The 15876-nt window shown below is 40.4% G+C and overlaps 1 pseudogene; it reads right to left on the reverse strand.

Annotated features, from left to right (window-relative positions):
* Positions 1-875: 875 nt before the first annotated feature.
* Positions 876-4275, reverse strand: LOC131225922 (uncharacterized; annotated as a pseudogene).
* Between the last annotated feature and the right edge of the window lie 11601 nt (positions 4276-15876).

A 15876-nucleotide genomic window follows, 5' to 3' on the forward strand; every position in this document is an offset into this window, starting at 1 on the left:
CTTTTCTGAATCCTGGTGATGAAAATACTTCTTACTGTACCAAGGATGATGAATTTTAGGATACGCAGGTCGAGGCTTTGCACATTATTCGTGGGTTTTCAATTCTGATAAGTGTGGCCCATGCTCCTGTAATCCTGACCATTGATATGGTCAGGGAGTAGAAGATCTTAGCTACCCATCTTTCAACTCTTTTCAGCTTCTTTTCTTAATCATAATTTATAAGCCATGAATAGGAGGTTTATGATTGTCATATTGAGGAGATCTTTTGCATGGCCCACCCAAAGTGGGACACAACAGATGGGTGCTCTAGACACTGAACCAATACCTCCAATTATTAGAATTGAAAACCTGCGTGGATTGTGCAAAGCCTCCAGTTGTGCATCCATTAATTCCTTAAGGATCATGTTCCACAACTTCATCGCCATCATCGTTGCAATGCTTGTTTAAACCTTCATGAACATGAAACATAAAATAAGCATGTACCATATGATTTGGATTGAAAGACGTTTTCTTTAATTCGACCCTATTACGGTACTGGTGTGGTTCACCTTTTAGCAATCTGAGCCATTCCTTTGGTGGGCCATTTGGTAGAAGGATGATCATGGCCAATGGTCCACATACGATCATGAGAAAAATGGCCTAATAGGATGTTCAGGATCGTCTGATGGGGGAGGCTTTTTCGGGTAGGCCATAGGCCTACCATAAGTAGGTTCATATAACCAAAATCTTGGTCCCACATGTATAATTTGTTAGCCCAGGCAAATTGATTGCTTGATTGGAAATGATACACTGCTCATGTTACATGAGAGTTGCCATACAATGGAACTTATAGCAATTGGATGAGAGGGAGCTGAGTGATGATGTGGAGGGGAGTCGAATTTGTAAAGCTTCCCATTTGGATGCCATCATCCAATGGCTATACAAGTTCCTGTATCATTTCTCATGTTTACGTTTTCATGAAACTCAAAGATAAATGACATGTCCACATAAGTTTTAGCCACGATGAATCTACACTCGAGAGAAGTCTTGAGATTGTCGTGTCATGCTGGATCTCTCCCTTCCTCTGTTGCTTCCTTCTATGAAAGCTCTATGCTGGTACCTAAATTCAATTTTGCAGTTGGAGTATCTCCTCTTCCATTAGTTCTTCTAGAGATCCATCCATTTTCCAGATTTTTCCATGTCTTTTCCAGTGATCTCATCTAATGTATGGGGAAATTGTGGGTTGAGATGCTGATCAATGCCTCTCCAAACCTCTTGGACGACATCTTTCCCCACTGGAGTCGGTCGAATGTTTGGCTTGACAAATGACGTCCATGGCGAGATGCTGAAAAACTGCTCATAAACCTCCTCAAGAACTTCATTTATACAATCGAAGAGGAGCCTCCACTCGTGTGATGATCTGGTAGATGAGGCTTCTACTTCATCGAATAAAGTTGGATTGAGAGGCTGGTGTGCAAAATGCTGCCACTCAATGGAGTCATCGAATTGTAGACCAGACGCTTCCAATACAGCTCTTACATACTCGAATTTCAATTCCTTCTGCTCCACACAATCTTTTAGGTTGATTTCAGTATCTATGGTGGCTATATCAATATCTCAATTGTCTAGTTCGTCGAAATGAATTCTCCGTGGTTCCACTGGCAGCTCAGCTGCAGATGTCCATTAGATTATGCTTGCTATTAGATTTTGTTCAGGTTGACATGGAAAAGCCAACTCAGTATTTAAATAATAAAACATTATAATGTATAAATACTAGATTAAAAATAACATTTGATTGTGCCTATTTTGAAAAAAGAAGTTATCATTAGGACCAAATTTTTGTCCTCCCACTTTCTATACCATTCATGTGCCAAGTGTGTGTTACAATTTACAATCTATTTATTCGTTAGGGACAACCATGAATGGGCCATGGACCAAAAATCACAGACTTTAGACAAATCCTAACCATTTGAGAAAGAGGTATACAAAGTCCAATAAAATTGGCCAATGATTTTTGAAGAGCATTTTTTACATGGTTAGCATTGTCTGTTCACTAATAATTTAGGTCTATGATTAGTTTGAATCATCATTCACATATGCAATATGCAGAAGTGACATTGATCTACGGCTATTTGGGGGCTTGCAGGACTGATAACATCGTCGACGAAGAATGGTTCAAGAATAGATACCGGACTTGGACGTTCTGGCTTTTCACTTATGTTGTCTGGAGCTTCCGTTCTATCAATAAGTAAATGGCTTCCTGAGAAGGGAGCTAATGTGGATGTGGGTGTCTTCTTCTCTTCGGATGGGTCCTGAAAAGATAAAAATAGGATTGTAGCAACAAGCAATCAGCTTCCTTCAACAAAACAATTGAAATGACAGGGAAAATTACCAGTGGAACACGAAGATAGCTCCATTGGCTGCTCAATAGAGTAGCAATGCAAGTGCTCTCCATTTGTGTGTGTCTGTGTGAGAACTGAGCTGTTCATCAGTTGGGCTTACCATGTATGTACTGTGGCCTGAAAATGAGGCCCATCCAGTCATCAGGTGGACCAAGCTGAGTGAGAAAATGGATGGTTATAACCAATGGTCCATAGTCATCATATATGTAGACCACCTGATTACAGGACCAACCTGATCTTTTGGGCCACAAAACTGTGTATGGTGGGAGCCTCGTTGGTTTCCCTGGACCTTTGCACACCCATTCCATGTATGGGGTATACTGTGATTTGAGCTCAGATAATTTGAGTATTCTCTTTGGTGCAGATGTCATCTATTACTTCTATTATCTCAATGTCACCTTCAGAAAATTTCATCAGTCAGTAAATCATGATGCAATGAAAGATATGAAGAACCCACTAAGGAGATCCACAAAAGGTGGATCTTTGCATCAAACATGTGGTATCTGGTTCAGTCATCTGGGTGGGCCCCACTGTGACCATGTCCAGGTCCAGTTCAATCTAATCAGGGGGTCACACATGAGCATTGGGTATAAGCCTGTTGGTTGTTTTTGCCAACATCCATTTTCTCATATGCAGCCCACCTGATAAGGGACGGGCTTTGTTTTTTGCAACAATGCATGTTCAAGATGAGGCCCACTTGATGAATTGCCAGGCTCCAATTGCTGGCACATGTGAGGCAAAGATTCTCTTCAATCCTCATCAACTGAATCTCCTCCGCATTTTGCATAATCCACATTGAAACTTACACCATGACTCTCCTCTACTCCAGATGCTGTCCTGGATTTCAGAATCAGGAAGTTTCCCCTTGGGAAGTTCTGAATCTGAGCTACGCTCTTGCATTTTCCCATTTGGATATCTGTCATCAGTGCATGACAAATCCTCTGCATTCTGTGTCAACAGACTTCGACTTGAACGGTTGGCAGGTTTTCCTTTGTTTGAAAAACCATACATTTTCACCACGGAGTCGATAACTGTCACGAGTCAAACCAGATACAGTGCCAGGTTCCTTGTCCCTTCCGGGACTTATCTCAGAGACAACATGTTACACTGGCGTTGAAAGTATTCTCCCCAACGTTCTTGGTAACTGTCCAGTTGGCAAATCCTCACCTCCATGCCCGGCATTCAGCATCTGGGCAAGATGCTTTTTAGCTTCGTTGTAGATATTAGAATCTCTTTGATGGGGGAGAGAACAGTCATCTGATTTGAATCTCCTTGATTATCAGAACTAGAGAATGCAGTTTCATATTCAATGCTTGGCTGGCATTCATTCAACTTAGAATGCTTGGGGGTTCTTTCACTTTGGGAAGATGTACTAGAAATAGCTCTTGAATCCTGGAGCCCGGTTGGAATCCTATGCAGAGCTCCGTCTGCTGATGTCGAATTCTGCTCCTTTTTCTCTTTGATTGCGTGTTTCAACTTGTGTGTAATTCCTGTAAGGGCAAAATGGGACATAAATCTTTCACTCTCTGCTTGATTTCCTGAGGTGTAATGAGATTGTGACGAAGAGCTTGAACTGGTTAGAGTCAGAATCTCGAATGGTCACAGGGTTCTTGTGCTTCAAAATGACTATCTTGTTCAACACATTTTTAATCTGTGCTGTCTTATCTTTTCTTCTAAAGAAGCTATGCATGTTTTGTTTCCCAGACTGTTTATGACTGACAGTCTCATCATTGCATTGCTTTGCATTTCCGACCCCTTCGACTCTTGATAGTTTCTCTGATTGAGCATTTCGTAGTTCTTGACTGTGTTTCACTAGCAATGAGTTTGGATCTTGTAAGAGTTTCTGAAACAACTCCTTGTTCGAATTCAATATTTCTAACAGGTCCATGTATTGTTTTGACCGGTGGAGGGCCCCATCTCCGATGAGCTGTTTTGCAGATAAATTTCTGATTTAGAAGTGACTCGGCATCCTCACTTAGTTTTTATTCGATGATAGGATGCTTCTGAAGCTTATGAGGTGGGCCACACTTAGTAAGACCTGAGTTTTTCACACTTAGTAAGACCTGAGTTTTTCTGGGTAGAAGAATCAGTCCTCTTCTCAAGGTTTGGTTGCATTTTTTTAATTTAACACTTCCGACCGCCAGACTCTTCCACTACTGAAAATCTTTCCATCAACTTCGGATGATTAGACTGTCAAGGCTCCGAGCTTGCTGACGTTCCGAAATCATTTGGGTGTAGATCACAGATTACTTTGCAGGTCTTGTTTATCTGTTTACGTTTTTTCCCCAAAAGGACTCGACATCCTGAATTGGATCTTATCTGTTCATTGCTAGCTCCAGTAATCTGCTTCTTTAAGGGCTGAGGTTTTGACATCTCTTCATCCATGAGCGCTTTTATGCTTGTCCTTTGGGACCCAACATTGGTTGTTCTGCTTTCTTCACAGTCCTGAAACACTCACTTATGTTAAAAATCCATATCTCATGACCAATGATAACGGACACCTCAATGGGTGGCTAACCATACACCATGGCACACGTGACAGCATGTCATGTATGTGACATGTAAAAGGCGGGCCCTGCAATGAAGATAATTCGGCTGGTGGATTCATTAGTTAGTTGCACATGTATTTTGAATTACTCTTGTAATTCTGATTTAAACCATCAATGTTGTATGGGATGGCCTGCTCTCTTGGTGATTCGACATCCTGATGTTTGTGCCTTGGGTTTCATGGTATGGCCCACCTTTTACATGGATTGGGTGTCATACAAATCTACGTTGGACAGTAACTTACCATCCATTGAGGGTGTGTTATCATTTTTGTTTTATAATTACAAACATATAAGGAGGCATAAACAAACACATTAGTAATGATAAACATATCTTGAAAGATTGATTTTCTGAAATGTGACTTGAATGTAACCTTTTTGGTTTCTATCTCTAGCTGCACCAGATGCCTGGTTGGCAAAATCAATGGAGAGCAACTAGAAAAGGTTGATGGACGGGTGTGTTGAGGATAATGGAAGGATTCCTATAGTGAACTGAGATAGTTCTCCTTTCTTAAAAAAGAAAAGGAAAAAATAAAAATAAAAAATCAATCATATGTTATATTGATAGTGCTCGGTATCTACCTTAATAGAATCAAAATCTTAGCTCCTAAAATGGTGATGTTGGTTCTGTGTTAGCTTCGACTTAGTCGCTTAAATCTTGTCCTAGCTTGATTTTAGATGCAAATGCAATTTTAGCTTTGCTTGGCTCGGTCGTGAGTGCTATACAGTAATTGCCTCACAAGTAAAGATTTGCCACGATTCTCGCCCGTCAATTCTTCGCCATCTGCTATTTCCTTAGTGGCTTGTTCATGTTTATCAAAGTCAGGGTCTTCTTCTGTGGCATTACATTCAGCGCCTCCTTCGTTTATGGTCAAGTGTGCTGCTGGACATTGAGGACAGGTGTTTGATAAGTGGCCTGGTTGGCTACAACAATAACAATTGTTCGACCTTGGCCAAACGTAAGGATTAGGAATTCTACTCGGGTCCGCTGTTGTGGGTGCTACATGTTTAGGCCTAGATGAACCGCTCCCCGTATCATGGTTTGCAGTTGCAGGAGGTTGAAGACGTTCTCCTACTAGTTCTTTCCCTTGTGCCAGCACTGGATTCTACGTGGGACCCGTTATAGAGGATCGAGTTAAAGGATAAGGCCGAGTCGAAACTCTTGCAAGCTGCGTTTCTGCGCTACCTGCCAACTGAACAGCTTCATCTACGGTCCCGACTAGGTGCATCTAAACTCGATCCTGAATTGTCAATCGCAACCCTCCTATAAATCGTGCCACCTTTTGTAACTCAGATTCTGACAGATCGTTTCTTGTTGTCAACCGCTAGAATTCTTCAGTGTAATCTGTGACGGTTCGATTTTCTTATCGGCAATTCTAGTATTGCTGGAATAATATCTGCTCATAATCACCGGGGAGAAATCGTGATCGAAGAAGACATCTTATCCGTGGTCATGATGAGATGAACGCCTTATTCTTGCGAGCTTGTGAAAGTTGTAATTACTTCCACCATGTAAAAGTATCAGATTTTAATTTAAACGTTACTAATTTTACCTTTTTAGGATTTGACACATCCATATAATCAAAATATCTTTCTACTTCGGCTAGTCAATCGAGAAAATTTTCTATGCATAATAAACCATTAAAATTAGAGAGTTTAGCCTTACCTCGATAGTCTCTTTCAACACGATCTAGATGACCGCCTCCATGGATTGGTCGTCGGGCAAAACCTTCATTAAGGTCTTCGTCACTAGAACTTGAATCATCTGGTGTATCCCTACAGTTTGTCACTGGTAGTGCTCTACCGAAATCGGAGTTGTGTCGTATAGCAACCACGGGCGGTGGAACAATCATAGGCGGCGAAGCACCTATATGGCGGAAGTAGTGCATCCACAAGACGGTCGAGGGTTGCCTGCAACCCTTGCATGGTCAACTGACTCTCCTGGTGGAAAGGTTCCATTCTTTCCGTAAGATCATGAATCCTTGAATCATTTTTCACAAGATTTTGGCTCATACCTTTGTTGTTTGCCATCGGCCCGATGGGAGACCTTGCTCTGATACTAATTGACGCAGGGGTGAACGTAATGAGGTTGATCATCGTTTTCCTCAAAGATAACTACTCTGAATCCATGGAACTTCTCTAGACTCCTCACAGAGACTTCTCGAATCCATAAGGAAAGAAAGCAAGAAAATAGAAATAATTTCTAATAAATTTGAAATTTAATTGATGAATGAAATAAACGAGTTCACAACCCTTTAAATAAGGATACCAAGCAATGGGAGAGAAATTAGTAGCAAACTACAACTAAAACTCCTAAAATTTGCAACTTACTCTAAATAGTAAACTTACTATTTATAGACGGCCGTGATGTCTACTAGTGTGCAAGGTTTTCGGCCAAAAGTAGTAACTGTCCTATTTGGCTTCACCAAACCGTTCTCCTAATTATTCTAAGCTCTTTTCACGTTGGGTGCAACTCGTAAAGCCCAACGGACAAAGAGTTATAATCAAACTAAAAATTACTATTTATAGTAAAAACGGAATTAAATACGGAAATTGGTTGTCGATATGATGGAATCTCGCGAATTCTGCATGTGCGAATCCCGGCTTCTGCCGAGTTGGTCGGTTAAAGTAGCTCGTCCTATCCCAAAATCATATATTTTACACCCAATAACTCATTCCGGATTGCGAGATACGCCTGATCTAAGGTTTGACAGCTCGGATCGCTTTTGTCATCGACCGAGCCTTTTCTGATCTATCTTGGCCATGAAACTGTCCGTGACCCACTCTACATCATTTGGTATTTTTCCTGTTGAGAAATAGGGCTTTTAGAGTTAGGGATTTGGATGTTAATTTCAGATGATGATGATATGTAAATGAAGAAAGTTTGATTTTCGATGAAAAAAAGTCTTCATTTCTCAACATGGTGGGGTAGTGAACACGATGGCATTAAAGTAGCATTAGTCCCGCTCAAATGTTGAGTGCTTGACTTTGACTTTAATCACAACCATCCATGCTTAATTGCTTGGAAGATAAACTATTCTCATTATATCGTTTCATTTTCTATGATGTAGAAATATTGAATACTAAGCAAAAGTATTCATAGGTCATGACCAGTGTTTTAAATGGCTGCGCTATTTAGTGTGCAGCTTACACCACGTAGTGTAGCAGCGCTATTTAGTGTGCAGCTTACACCACGTAGTGTAGCATAACCTTAACACTATGTAACTCCTGAAAATAGTTTAAGTCGTGTATAGCCTACGCTACATGATAATTTGTGTATGCCATATGTTACATAGACCACGCTGCACGCAATATAGCTCACATTATAAGTTATTTTTCACGACAATAATAAATCAATTAATACTTTTAATGATTTGTTATATATATTTTTTATTAAAAATTAACAATTCTTTTCAATGCTTGTAGTAAAATAATATATGTTAGTTTGGTTGCTCTTTCTTTACCTCTGTACTAATCACTGTCATTTCCTATTACTTCAGGTTGCATTTGGTTGCACCAAATGTCAATATCATAAAAATTTGTTAAATTTCATTATTAATCAATTTAATTTGGTGTAGAATATCATGAATTGATGCAACTAAAAGCAACCCTGATTAAAAATCTAAAAGTAATATATAGCTTACGTTACACGCTATGTAGCTTACCTCTCACGCTTTATAAGGATGAACGCTACGCTACATGCTATTCACTACTTAAAACGCTGGTTGTGATGTGCCATTGCAATATCCCAGTGCTGATGGATGTTGTTGATCCACCAAGACTAGATGTTGCCCAATTAGTTCATTATAGCTTGACGTACATCTACTGCCATTCCAATGGTCCAGAATCATGGACCACATTTTAGACCAGGGCTCAAATATACTCTTGTCAAATTGTCGTAACCATTTGAGTTCTCTCAATTACTTCAAAATTAAATTAAAGATAATTGTTGAGTCGATGATCTTCAATTAGACTAGGTAGTATAGATCAGAATCCTGTAAGATTTGTGGCTAGGATCTTCCAATATGGGATATCTGGGAACCATGGTCCATCCAGGGAATATCCAGTAGACCCATGGCCTGGATCACATAGAAACACCACGGAGGACAAAACCACTAGCCGTACTAAGCAAGTACATTAACATTTAACTTTCCATTTCAATTATAGAAGCTATATATGGGTACGTGGTTACAAAATTCAGGCAACTTAGATAAACTCATTCGGTCTTGAGTTGAGTCAGGACTGAATAGGCCAACTCAACTGAGTCGCTAGTGACTCAGGAATTAAGTCATGGTGTCCAACTAGATCAGAAGCTTTCGAATCTGAGTCTACTCAGAGAAGTCACAGTGGACAACATAAGAGTCTTAAAACCATGATTAGCTGTGATATATATATATATATATATATATATATATATATACACACACACACACACACACACACACACACACACACACACACACACACACACACACATATATATATATATATATATATATATATATATAGGGAAAAGGTACTATGCGCTCGACCTCACAAGACCGTCCCATGAGGTCGAGTTGTGTGGGCCCCACCGTGATGCGTTTCGAACATCTACCCCATCAGTCAGATGCACCATTCCATCGTGGTCCTAGATCTCAAAAATCAAGTCAATCCATGACTTTTGTGGCCCACACCACATACAAAAGTGGGGAGGGGCCGTGCACCATTAAAACGTTCATAATCATTTTTTGGGCCCACCGAGATGTGTTTTGCAAATCTAGCCCATCCATTATGTGTGTCCCACTTGGATGAGGGTTTAGACCAAGTTTCAGCAGCATTCAAAACTCAGGTGGGCCCCACCAAGTGCTTTTATATGTTTTTGGCATGTCTTCACATGATTTTAGATGGTATGGCCCACCTGAGTTCCGTATATGGCTGATTTTTGGGATATCCCATAATTTAGAGGGGACCCATCAAATGGACGGTGTTGATGGTCGACACGCATCACGGTGGGGTCCACACAGCTCGACCTCACGGGACCTTATGGTGAGGTCGAGCGCATAGTACCTTTTCCCATATATATATATATATATATATATATATATATATATATATATATATATATATATATATATATATATATATATATATTCCTTACTGGAGCTGTCCATGGAGAGGATACCAAATTGAGTTTTTCTTTTATGATGTTCATTTTCTTACTTACTTTTCCATCATGAATAGTTTGGACGACTTTATGGCTGGATTATTGGGCTATGACTTATGTATTGTGGGGTCTTTGAGTGATACCGGTGATGCAATACCAACTTAGAAATTATTAAAGTGTATGTTATTAGTCTTCGTTTTCCCCGAAATGGTGGGACCGCTTACAAGATCATATTAAAGAGTCATGACCCCCTTCGGTGCTCTGAAATGGAAGCGGATTGGCTGGTGTACCATCCACCAGCCATAGAGCTGGTGTGGGCACGTGTTGTGTGAAGACGAGCGACTGACGCTCCTCCGGCTCTGAGTCATACGAACGGTTTAAAAGAGATCAAATTTAAATGGGCCTCAAAATGATGTATTTATTATATCCACACCGTTTATTCATATTTTGAGATAATTTTAGAGCAAGATTTAAAAAATAAAATAAAAAATGAATCGTATCAAAAGCTCAACTGGACTATACCACAAATAGCAGCGGAGAGGATGATTTTCACCATTAAAACATTCATAGGACTCACCATAACGTTTATTTTCTATCCAATCTGTTCATAATGTCACAAAGACTGGGATGAAGATTAAAAACAAATATCATACTGTTCCAAAACTTCTGTGATCCTCAAAAGGGTTTCAATGGTATACGGTCAATCCCCCACTTCTTTTTGCAGTGTGGTCCACTTGATCCTTAGATCTATCTTAATTTTCTGCTCAAGCCTTAAGAGTAGCTCTCCAAATGTATGGATGGTTTAGAAATAAGACGTACCTCATGATGGGACCCACAGAACTTGCTGACATCAACACATCAGCTATATCGCTGGTGTGTGGTACACCATCCAATCCGCTTCCCTCTGAAATGATGCGTGGTACACCAACCAATTCGCTCCTTTAGACGATTATTCTCTACACATTCAATGACTTCCACAAAATAGGCCTTGGAGATGCGGGTGTACATGAGTTGAACCGAGTCGAATTGGCTGACCTTAGCTCGAACTCAACTCGGCTCAGTCCTCGAGCCTGACTGGCCAGCTTGGCTCGATTCGGTCAACAGCTCAGGCTAGTTCGAGCTGAGTTCACCTATGCGGCATTTTCACAAACACTGCACCTTCAAATTCTCACTGAATGTAAAATACCAACAGCGTTTTTACAGGTATTTCATCAAACACCTTGTAAGCAACATCAAAATCAAGAAAAAATGAAATTCGTTTGATGAAACATACTTTCCTTGCCACCAATCGATACTTCGTTGAGTCATTTTATCAAACACTTGGTGAGCAACATCAGATAATACTCGAGTTGAGCCAAGTTCAAGCTATATATTGAACTGAGTCAAGTCAAGCTAGGACCAACTTGAACTCGACTCGAACTCATTTTCGAGCTCTAAAAACCAGCTCGACTTGGATCGAACTCAACTTCGAACCGAGCCAATTCAAGCTTTTTCAAGCCTAGTTGAGCGAGTTGACCGAGCTAGCTCGGTTTGTATACACCCCTACTCAGAGAGGATACCGAAGTGAGTTTTTCTTCTCTATGCCCATTTTTATCTTACTTTTCCATGATGAGTAGTTTACATGACTTTATGGGCTGGATTATTGAGCTGTGACTTATCCATTACAGGTCTCTGAGTGATACCGTTGATGTAACTGTACAATACCAACTTGGAAATTATTAAAGAGTTATTAGTTTTCGTTTTCTCGGATTGGCTGGTGTACCATACACCAGCCATATAGCTAGTGTGGGCACGTGTTGTGCGAAGACGAGCGACTGACGCTCCTCCGACTCCGAGTTATACGAACGGTTTAAAAGAGATCAAAGTTAAATGGGCCTCAAAATGATGTATTTATTATATCCACACTGTTCATTCATTTTTTAGATAATTTTAGAGTAAGATCCAAAAAACAAAAAGAATGAATCGTATCCAAAGCTAAACTGGACTACACCACAAATAGCAGCGGAGAGAATGATTTTCACCATTAAAACATTCACAGGACTCACCATAACGTTTATTCTCCATCCAATCTATTCATAATGTCACAAAGACTAGGATGAAGATTAAAAACAAATATCATACTGATCCAAAACTTTTGTGACCCCCAAAAGGGTTTCAATGGTATACGGTCAATCCCCCACTTCTTTTTGCAGTGTGGTCCACTTGATCCTTGGATCTATCTTAATTTTCTACTCAAGCCTTAAGAGTAGCTCTCCAAATGTATGGACGGTTTAGATATAAGACGTACCTCATGATGGGACCCACAGAACTTGCTGAAGTCAACACACCAGCTATATCGCTGGTGTGTGGTACACCATCCAATTCGCTTCCCTCTGAAATGGTGTGTGGTACACCCGCGAATCCGTTCCTTTAGGAGGATTATTCTCTACACATTCAATGACTTCCACGAAATAGGCCTTGGAGATATGGGTGTACATGAGTTGAACCGCGTCGAGCTGGCCTCAACTCGAACTCAACTTGGCTCGGTCCTTGATCCTGACTGGCCAGCTCGGCTCGGTTCGGTCAGCAGCTCAGGTTAGTTCAAGCCGAGTTCACCTATGCGGCATTTTCATAAACACTGCACCTTCAAATTCTCACTGAATGTAAAATACCAGCAGTGTTTTTACAGGTATTTCATCAAACACCTTGTAAGCAACATCAAAATCAAGAAAAAATTTGTTTGATGAAACATACCTTCCTTGCCACCAATCGACACTTCGTTGAGTCATTTCATCAAACACTTGGTGAGCAACATCAGATAATACTCGAGTCATGCCGAGTTCAAGCTATATATTGAACCGAATCAGAGTCGAGCCGGGACCAGCTCGAACTCGACTCAAAGTCATTTTCGAGCTCTAAAAACCAGCTCGACTCGGATCGAACTCAACTTCGAACCGAGCCAATTCAAGCGTTTTCAAGCCAAGTCGAGCAAGTTGACTGAGCTAGCTAGGTTTGTATACACCCCTACTCGGAGAGGATACCGAAGTGAGTTTTTCTTGTCTATGTCGGTTTCTATCTTACTTTTCCATGATGAGAAGTTTACATGACTTTATGGGCTGGATTATTGAGCTGTGACTTATCCATTACGGGTCTGTGAGTGATACCGTTGATGTAACTGTACAATACCAACTTGAAAATTATTAAAGAGTTATTAGTCTTCGTTTTCTCTTAAATGTGGGACCGTAGATTAAAGAGACATGACCCCCTTCATTTCTATGAAATGGTGGGACTGCATTCAAGATCACATCAAAGAAACATGACCCCATTCAAATGGCGACATCTTGACTTTGACTTGAATCACATCTGTCCAATCACCGTGACCCTTACGATACATGAGACATGACTGCATTCAAGTGGTGGGACCGCAAACAAGAACACGTCAAAGAGCGTGACCCCATCCAAATTGGGGCATCTTGACTTTAACCTAAGTCATATCTGTCCAATCACCGTGACTCATACGGTGTATTATTGAAGGTTTGTTTGGTCCCTGGGATTAAGTGGTATGAAATTGCATTATATATGATTAAAAATATTATTGCACAATGATTGTATGTCTGGAATTACTTGTGGTATTTTGGCCATTTAATCCTAACATTTGAGAAAAAAAATTTGCTCCTTGAAAAACACTGGATTAAAGAAAACCTTGTTTGGTAGAATCATGGAACTGTAACCAATGAACCAAATTCACAATGAATGTCAGTCACTTGTCTATGTATATAACTAGAATGTCTTGTATAAAGGATATATATGGATGAACAATATTAATAAGAAATATACATCAATGTAGGGCCCACATGTGTGGTGATTTCAAAATCCATCAAAAATCTAACTTGGGACCAAATGCAACCGATCAAAAATCCAACTTGGGACCAAATGTAATTTCATCCATCTTATCTCAACCCTTCCTATCCTCTCCAAATGTTGGATGGAATTTATATGGAACCAAATGCAATTTCATCCCACCTAATCCCACCTACCAAACAAGCAATGACATTAGTGGTAGGCAGATTCATAAGATTTGCCATATCTGCAATGTCTTGATGCCTCAGTCTTAAAAAGTAGGCTTATGGTATAGGTGAATGTTCACGCCAGAGCAATGGACCTAGCAAGGCTCTGATCTAATGACCCAGCAAGACCGTCTACAGCTGGGCCACACCTGGATGAATACATTTAAAAGGTAAGAAAAATGAGACATGATTGACATGATCGGCCATACCATGAAGATCACTTGAAATAAAAATTAGGCTCGTCCACTTATTATCAGGACATATGTCGGCCCAACCATAAAGATCACCTGAAATAAAAATTAGGCCTGTCCACTCATTATCAGGACATACGGCTGGAATCACTGGACAACCAATGATCTGATAAAACAGACAGGACTGGCCCACCTTTAGAGGATCAACCTGCTAATTTGTAACGAAGGGTGATATTCACCGTGGAGCCTACTGTTTTGACTGTGCAAATTGATATCCTATACAAGTAGCATATAAGATTATATGGCACCACAAAGTTGTGGTATGGTTTCCTGTATGTGTTCAGTTCTAATGGTTATATTCCAGGTATGCTACCTAATAAGTAGACCGTCCATTATGTGGGGCCCACTCGATGTAGATAGTCCATCATGCGGGGTCATATTTTGATGCGGGCCATCTATCATGTAGGACAAGCCTTTGATGTTCACCATCCATCATGTGGGTCCCAACTTTGTGTAGACCAAAAATCATGTGGGGCCCAACCTTGATATCGATCGTTCATCATGTGAGCATACCTTTGATGTCAACATTCTATCACGTGATTCCACCTTCAATGTCCATTATCCATCATGGGGTCCCACCTTTGATGTGTGCCGTCCATCACATGAGGCCACACTTCGATGTGGGGCATCCATCATGTGTGGCTCACCTTTGATGTGACCATACATTTTTTATTTTTTATTTTTTTTTAAATTTAACACACACTCACACCACAATGGGATTTCACGAAAATGGGTGTTGGATCCTATAACCTTGTGTTGAAACTCTTACCAGTCTACCCACCATGCGGGCATAAGCAAGGACTCACATTAAGCTTAATGTGCAAATCAATCTTATGGGGCTTTCTTCTTCTTTTTCTACTTTTTATGTCCTATCATCCATCATCTGAGCGCCTATTTTCACCTTAGTGCGCAAAAATCAGGCCGAACCAAAACTCAGGTGGGCCACACCATAGTGTACGGTTGGGATAGGGACCCAAGCCATTAAAAACATTCTACATTGCACCTGAGGCCCAATGCCTTTCATATATTCAATCTAAACCATTCAGTATATGCATCCAAAAACGAACACCTAAAAATTTATGCCATTCCAAAACTTGGGTGCCCCACAACATGCGAATTTTCAGGGTTTAAACATGATTTTTCTCTGTGTGGCCTACAAGAATTTTGGATCGACCTGATATTAGGCAACCAAGAAGACAAGGAATGGATGCACATGATGGATGGATTGAATGTCATGGTGGGCTCCTACATCAAGTGTGCGTTAAGCTTCATATTCACATAAAAATGTTGTTCCGTACGATTGAGCATCGGAGGGCATCTCTTAAGAACCATTTTAGGGTGATATGATGAATATAAAATTACTGATTATACGGCTACTAGCCAATGGTCATTAACATTATGCTTTCCGTTGCATGAGAGATGAACCTATCATGGCTGAGTGGCTAAGATAGGCGAAGTCTCCTTAAAAATAACTTTTGAATTTGCAAGGAAGGAGAAATCTCTAAA

This window comes from Magnolia sinica, chromosome 14 (assembly GCF_029962835.1).
Source record: "Magnolia sinica isolate HGM2019 chromosome 14, MsV1, whole genome shotgun sequence".
NCBI classification, from domain to species: domain Eukaryota; kingdom Viridiplantae; phylum Streptophyta; class Magnoliopsida; order Magnoliales; family Magnoliaceae; genus Magnolia; species Magnolia sinica.